Source organism: Bidens hawaiensis, unplaced genomic scaffold, assembly GCF_021521415.1.
Source record: "Bidens hawaiensis isolate Kalapana, Puna unplaced genomic scaffold, B.hawaiensis_p1.1 tig00020143_1, whole genome shotgun sequence".
NCBI lineage: Eukaryota > Viridiplantae > Streptophyta > Magnoliopsida > Asterales > Asteraceae > Bidens > Bidens hawaiensis.
The window spans coordinates 30,705-38,384 of record NW_027493067.1 but is presented as its reverse complement, the minus strand read 5'-3'; positions in this window follow the sequence as shown (position 1 = coordinate 38,384).

Here is a 7,680-nt window from a genome sequence, read left to right as displayed (position 1 = left end):
CATAAAACTATCTAAGTTCAAAAACTTAAAAAATTTAAAGTATAAGGGATCAAATTTCAGTCTCGATAGGGACTGCTACGTTTTAGAAAAGATCCGAACGGAATCATACAAAGTATGTGACTGTCACATAGATCCGTGTTTAGCTGTATTATGACATAAAGAGACAGGTTGTAAGCAGGTAATATACTTAAGATGGTTTTCATCGTTTCTGTGATACGAGTTAGGTTCAATTAATCCTTAAAATTTAAGTGGGCAACAACTCAGAAATATTGATGCCTCCTATCTATCCTCAAAGCGTATTTGGCTTTCCCCAAGTCACCCCGAATTGACTTCGACCCATAGTGTCTGATTAAACATGTAAGTACTCTTCTTCTGGTTCCCGTTCTTCTTCTTACTCTAAGATTGAGAAGTCTTGATATTTCGTCATCTCTAAAATGTTTCAATAACTCCAAATTTTTTTTTTTTTAAACAAACATAGACTTCAAAGTAGAAATTAACTGCAAGTCCCGAATCTGGATCACTGCAGTATCTTGAAACGCTATCTTCACGGGAATCATAACACACATGGGCTCGTGTATGACCGGGTAATCGCTTTTCTGCCTATCATTCGGAAAGATATATATGAAGACACGCAAAACTCTTAAGGAGTTTCCACGTAAAATCAAGTAAATTTAGTGTGTATCACATCTACTTTTACGCACCATAAAAAGTTACCATGACATACAATGACTGTCCTAAAGCCTTTTAAGCCAAATAACTTCACTAGTTAAGCACACAGAATTAGTATCTCTAACATTTTCCAAGGTTGGATCAATTTTCCGTTTAAACATAGCTAACGAACTTCTTACGAAGTAACAGACTTGAAAAATAATTTCATTTCCCTTTTTTCTTTCAAAAATTTAACATTAATCGCCCCGACCAAAACAAAGTCTTCAGGTAAACGGCTATCCCGAAGATCCAATGGATCAGCTGGACCGACCACATACTAGTATGTGTCCTTCTAACTAAGTATGATCGACTAATTTTAAACGAAAGAACGAAAAACTCATCATAAACCGCCCCGGTCACTATCAGTAAACTGGTTAATGGCTATCCTCAAAATCTACAAGTAAAAAATGAGGACCAAAACATATCCGAAGACAAGTCCTTCAAACTGATGTAACCGACATATTTTTAAGCGATTAGTGACGTTTTTTTTTTTTTTTAATTTTTTTTTAAATCACAAGAAAAGCATGGTTACTCGGGATTGATCATCCCATTCAGTTCAATAAGGTTTTGAAATCTGGATTTGTCAAATGCTTTAGTGTATAAATCAGCGAAATTATCAATCATATCCACCTTTTCAAGAATTATCAGTTTCTTCTCAGCACAATCCCGTATGAAATGATGACGTATGTCAATGTGTTTAGTTTTACTATGTTTCACGGGATTGTTAGTTACTGAGATAGCAGCTGTGTTATCAATGCAAATAGGAGTAAGTAAGAAATTCAGACCATAGTCGCGCAATTGTTGTTGTATCCAAAGAACCTGAGAGCAGCAGTTGGATGCTGCCATGTACTCTGCCTCACAGGTTGAAATTGCGACTGAAGTCTGCTTCTTGCATTGCCACGACACCAATCTGCCACCAAGAAACTGACATCCTCCAGTTGTTGACTTCCGACTCTGATTGCACCCTCCATAATCAGAGTCTGTGTAAGCGACCAGCTCCAAGTCTCCTCCTCTTGGGTACCATAACCCCAGCTTCGGCTTGCCCTTGAGATACCGCAGTATCCTCTTTGCACCTTTCAAATGAGATTCTTTTGGATTTGCCTAAAAACGTGCACAAAGACAAACAGCAAACATTATATCAGGCCTAGATACAGTTAAGTACATTAAAGAACCTATTATTGCCCGATATTGAGTTGGGTCCACATCTGCATCACCGTCTACTTCAGCACCCAATTTGTGATTGACGCAGATTGGAGTATCATATGGAGAACTGTCCTCCATCTTGAAGCGCTTGAGCACATCATGAACATACTTCGTCTGATGAATGAACATCCCGTCCTTCTTTTGATCAACCTGCAATCCTAGAAAGAAAGTTAGTTCACCCATAGCACTCATTTCAAACCTTTTCTTCATGACGGCTTCAAACTCCTGACACATGGAGACTTTTGATGCAGCAAATATAATGTCGTCCACGTAGACTTGTACCAGCAGGAAGTCGCTTCCATCTCTTTTGAAGAACAACGTGCTATCAATTTTCCCTCTTTCAAAACCATTCTCGAGCAAGTAATCCGATAAAGTTGAATACCAGGCACGAGGTGCCTGATGTAATCCATACAACGCCTTGCTCAACCTGTACATGTGATCTGGATAGTCTGGGTCAGGAAAACCCGGAGGTTGTTCAACATACACAACCTCATCAACTTTCCCATTCAAAAACGCACTCTTCACATCTAGCTGAAACACCTTCATCTTTTCATAAGCAGCAAATGCCAAAAACAATCTTATGGCTTCCAACCTGGCGACAGGAGCGAACACTTCGTTATAATCAATCCCCTCTTGTTGATTAAAACCTTTAACAACTAGCCTCGCCTTATTTCTGATAATAATCCCCTTATCATCTCTCTTGCACTTGAACACCCATTTTGTGCCTATCGCATGCACATTCTTTGGTTTTTCAACCAAAGTCCAAACTTCCATCTTCTCGAATTGAGCCAACTCTTCTTGCATGGCCTCGACCCACGAGCTGTCCTTTAAAGCCATTTGATAATTCTTCGGTTCAATCTGGCTTATAAAGCAGGTATACAGGCATTCATCGATTATTCCTGTCTCCTTAATGCTTGTATAAACACAGGTATGTTCATTCAAGCTACTTCTCGTTTGTACACCTGAGGACACATCACCAATTACATTATCCAAAGGGTGATCTTTATGAATTCTTGTGGTCGGAACAGAACCGACATGCAAATTATCTTCCAAATTAGAAGAGATCTCATCAATGGTTGTTTCATGCTGAGAGTGAAAAGGATTGATAAATTATTCTTCAGTTGAGGCAGCAGGGGTACCGATAGTGTTTGATGAGGAAGGTTGACATTTATCATCCAGCTGTCTTTGCAATAGATTTTCTTCCTCATCGAGTATCATCTTCGTCGCAGCTCTTTCTTCTTCTTTAGAAATTTCCAAATCCGGTACGTTAAACGACTTAAAAAGCTTAACATAGTCGAAAAGCTCAGCAGGTCCATTGCTTGGTTTTGGCGGTTGGTAACTTGTAATGTCAGTGTTACACACCACCTCCACCTTGCAAGTCGAAGTATTGAAGACACGTCTGTTGGGAGTCCCAACAACATAACCGACTAAGATTCCTTCATCGGCTACTTCGCCAAATTTAGAGTTTGTCTTCAAGATCGAACAAGGGGACCCGAATGGTTCAAGACCACTCAAGTTGGGCTTCCTTCCATGCATAAGCTCGTAACAAGTTTTACCAAGTCTCTTAACGGTTAACACTCTATTCAGAACATAGCAGGCTGTAGCAACCGCTTCAGCCCAGAACATCACAGGAAGCTTCGAATCTGCCAGCATAGTCCTGGCTCCTTCAATTAAAGTTCGGTTCTTCCTTTCAGCCACTCCATTCTGTTGTGGAGTATACGGAGCGCTGATACCAATTGTAGGTTCCCTGGACGGATCACACGAGATATCCCGATATACACAGGTGCGAAATCCCTGTGTAGATCGTTACGGACGTAGAATATAATCACACGAACACACGAACACGATACGAACAAAACCACGTTATATTAATAACTCGAACCGTGTTACTTACAGACTGTCGACCTCACGTCAATAGACCTGCTGAATTAGACGTAAATAACCAACTCGATCAACCAAAACTCTAACCTCTAAACAGTAAGCCGTAAACAATATAAATACACGACAACTTCGCCTCAGGCGAAGTTGTCCTTAACTTCGCTCGTTCAACAAGTTCGCCTAGGCGAACTTGTCAACAACTTCGCTTGGTTAACAAGTTCACCTAAGCGAACTTGTCAACAACTTCGCTCTAACAAACAAATATACAAACAATATTACAGACTCGATTACAGACATTAGTCATATGAACTACTGACATCTATGCACCAACACTGGTAGACTAGGTACTTTTGATTCTGCTGTGGGGCTCGCGGAAACGGTTTATGAGGACTTGACAGATGAGGTGGCTATGGAAGAGAAGAAGGAGAAGAAGTGGGTCGCGCCTAAAAAACGACCTGGTACTCAGATGTGGAACCCCAAGAACAAGCAACCGAGAGTGTGGGAGAAAAGGTCATGTAGGACGTGCGGAAAGATGCACGCTGGAGAGTGCAAGTGGGGCACTGGGTCTAAGGTGTGCTGCAAGTGTGGGAAGTCCCATGGTGGGGAGTGTAGATTAGGGTCAAATACCTGCTATAAATGTGGTAAGATGGGGCACTTTGCTTAAGATTGCTATGCGAAGCCCGCGTGTTATAAGTGCGGACAGACGGGTCACCTGGCGAGGACTTGTACGAGTGGTGAAGCTGGATGGAGTGAGAAGAAAGATGCTAATCAATCGAGGCCGAGAACTAGAGCCTACATGCTGACCCCGGAACAAGCTAGGCAGATTCCTGATGTTGTGACGGGTACGTTCTTAGTAAACGGTATTTCTGCTTCAGTATTATTTGATTCGGGTGCGAATAGAATATTTGTAGCTACGACGTTTAGTAAACTAGCTAAAATGAAAAGTTTCCGAGTGTCTGAAACCTTCATAGTAGAAACCGCTAGTGACACCTCGGTGAAAATAATGAAAATGGTTAAGGATTGTAAGATAGAGTTAAAGGGACATAAGTTCCCTGTTACTTTGTATGTTATAACCTTAGGAGGGTTCGATGTAGTCTTGGGAATGGATTGGTTATTTGAATACGAAGCTTAGATAATATGTAAGAGTAGAATAATAAAGCTAAAGTCTTTAGATGGTAGTACGGTGACGGTTTATGGTGATAAGTAAAGTTCTTGGTTTAACGTCATTTCAATGATGAAAGCCGAAGGTTTGTTAAGGTGAGGGTTCAGTGCCTACCTGGCGTATGTTGTCAACGCCACGGCACAGACGAAAGAGATGAAAGATGTTCCTATCGTGTGCGACTACCCAGAAGTATTTCTTGAGGATCTTCCGGGGTTGCCACCGGAGCGAGAGATAGAATTCCAGATAGATTTAGTACCAGGAGCCCAGCCCGTCGCGAAAGCACCTTACCATCTAGCGCCGTCTGAAATGAAGGAACTAATGTCCCAATTGCAAGAACTCCTCGACAAAGGTTTCATAAGGCCAAGCGTTTCCCCGTGGGGTGCGCCAGTGTTGTTCGTGAAGAAGAAAGATAGAAGTATGAGGATGTGCATAGACTATCGTGAGTTGAACAAGCTTACAGTGAAGAATAGATATCCTTTGCCCAGGATTGATGATCTGTTTGACCAACTGCAAGGTTCAAGTTGGTTCTCACGGATAGATCTTAGATCAGGGTATCATTAGCTGAAAGTAAAAGAGACAGACGTCCCTAAAACAGCGTTACGGACGCGGTACGGACACTACGAGTTCCTCGTGATGTCATTCAGTCTAACAAATGCTCCTGCAGCATTTATGGATTTGATGAATAGGGTGTGTCGGCCAATGTTGGATAAGTCAGTTATCTTCTTCATTGATGACATATTGATTTATTCAAAAAGCGAGTCTGATCATGCCGAGCATCTAATGGAAGTATTGGAGACTCTGAAGAAAGAGAAGTTGTATGCTAAGTTTTTGAAATGCGCGTTTTGGTGTGTAAGGCCCCGTTACCGGTGCCTCACATAGTTCTTTATATCAGAGTTAATTAAAACCTTGCATGGAATATAAACTTTCATAAAATATTACATATCAAATCATAAACATGTCTTAAAACATTCTTCTTGTCTTTCAAAATCAAAACATAACTTATAAAACATGACGGTTCTTCAGATGCTAGGCTTCTATCCTTCTGCCATGTATCCCGCTCACGCCAGCTGTCGCATCCTACTCGCCTGCGTGCATACTAAAAGTCAGCTACACTGAGTGAGTTCTAGTTAATCATACCACATACGACATATTTATAACTACATACTTTTGTACATACTTCATACTTTCATACTTGCATAACTATATCTTACGTTTTAAAGAGCATTACGTCCTATAACCTTCGCATATATTATTAGGGTATGCAACCCTTTAACTTTCGCATATATTATTAGGGTATGCAACCCTTTTAACCTTCGCATATATTATTAGGGTATGCAACCCTTTAACCTTCGCATATATTATTAGGGTATGCAACCTTTTTAACCTTACCTTACCTTTCATTATCATCACCATTATCATATCCATACATTTAATATCATATATATCATAGTCGTACATACTTCCTTATTCACATACACATAACATACATACTACACTATACTTGCCTTAACGATATGTGCAATATCCGAAGGCCGTTCACGTACTGTCAAGCATACATTCATAACAATGACATTTGTCATTAAGTCATATACTTACCATTTAAGCTACGTGTATTAACATTCACATCGAGTATGCACACAGCCCCGAAAACATAACAAGGAAGTGGGGCTAGAAACTCACCTGAATGCGGTTACGTTCACCGTTAATCGTAACCCCTCTCTTGAGCTGTGCACGGCTAACTGTATAATATTTACATGAATCAGTTAAACTATTACTACCCATATCATATTTCTATCTTTATATAACCCACAACGAACGGGGGTCCGGGGGCAGCGCCCCTAGCTGGGGTTAAACTGCCAGGTCAGCTTGGAAAATTTTTATTTTCATTAACTGTCTTAACACATTTTCCATTAACATTTTAAATTATTTTCTAAGTTGGGCTTATTTGCTAAGCCTAAGATAATGGGCTAATTTGTCTAAATTGGATGTGGGTTTAGCATGGTATGGACCTAGTTAATTTGGCCCAACAGTCTGTTAGGGTATCTGGGCCCAACTGGACTTGGGCCCAAAACTCAACAGAGAACTCTTATACTTGGCCGAAATCCTTCCTTGACCGAGAACCCATGTTTTCGGCAGAGAACCCTGACCGAGAACACAAGGTTGCCGAGAACATGTGTCTTGACCGAGAACACATGATCACCGAGAACCTTTCTGGCCGAGAACTCCTGTTGGCCACCTGTTTGACCGAGAACTATGAGGTTTGACCAAGGATTCTCAACCTTGGCCAAGAACCCCCAGCTCAACCCATTTTTTAGCTCAACTTTCTATCTTTATTCCATTTTAGGCTCAATAACGGCTAACAGTACAAGATTGCTCCTTTAGCTACATTACACCACCATTTCTAACTATATTAACACCTCCTAACCCCCACGGCTCAAAGCCTAGCTCGTTATTGCCATAAAGCTCGAGCCTTTAAGCCTATAACGTTCTTTAAGCAAGTTCTAGGGTTTTATTCATGAACCGAATCTAACCATGAGCCTTTTCGTCCATATTAATCATCAAGTTTGCTACTTTATGAACTAACTAGACCCGATCTACTCTAGGTTTGGATTTCATGATTATTCATTCATAAAAACGTAACCTTTAAGATCAAGAACATACCTTTATGATGTTTCTAGGTCACGGCTAGCTTTGATTATGAGCTTGAATCGTTTATCTAGCTTAAGTGA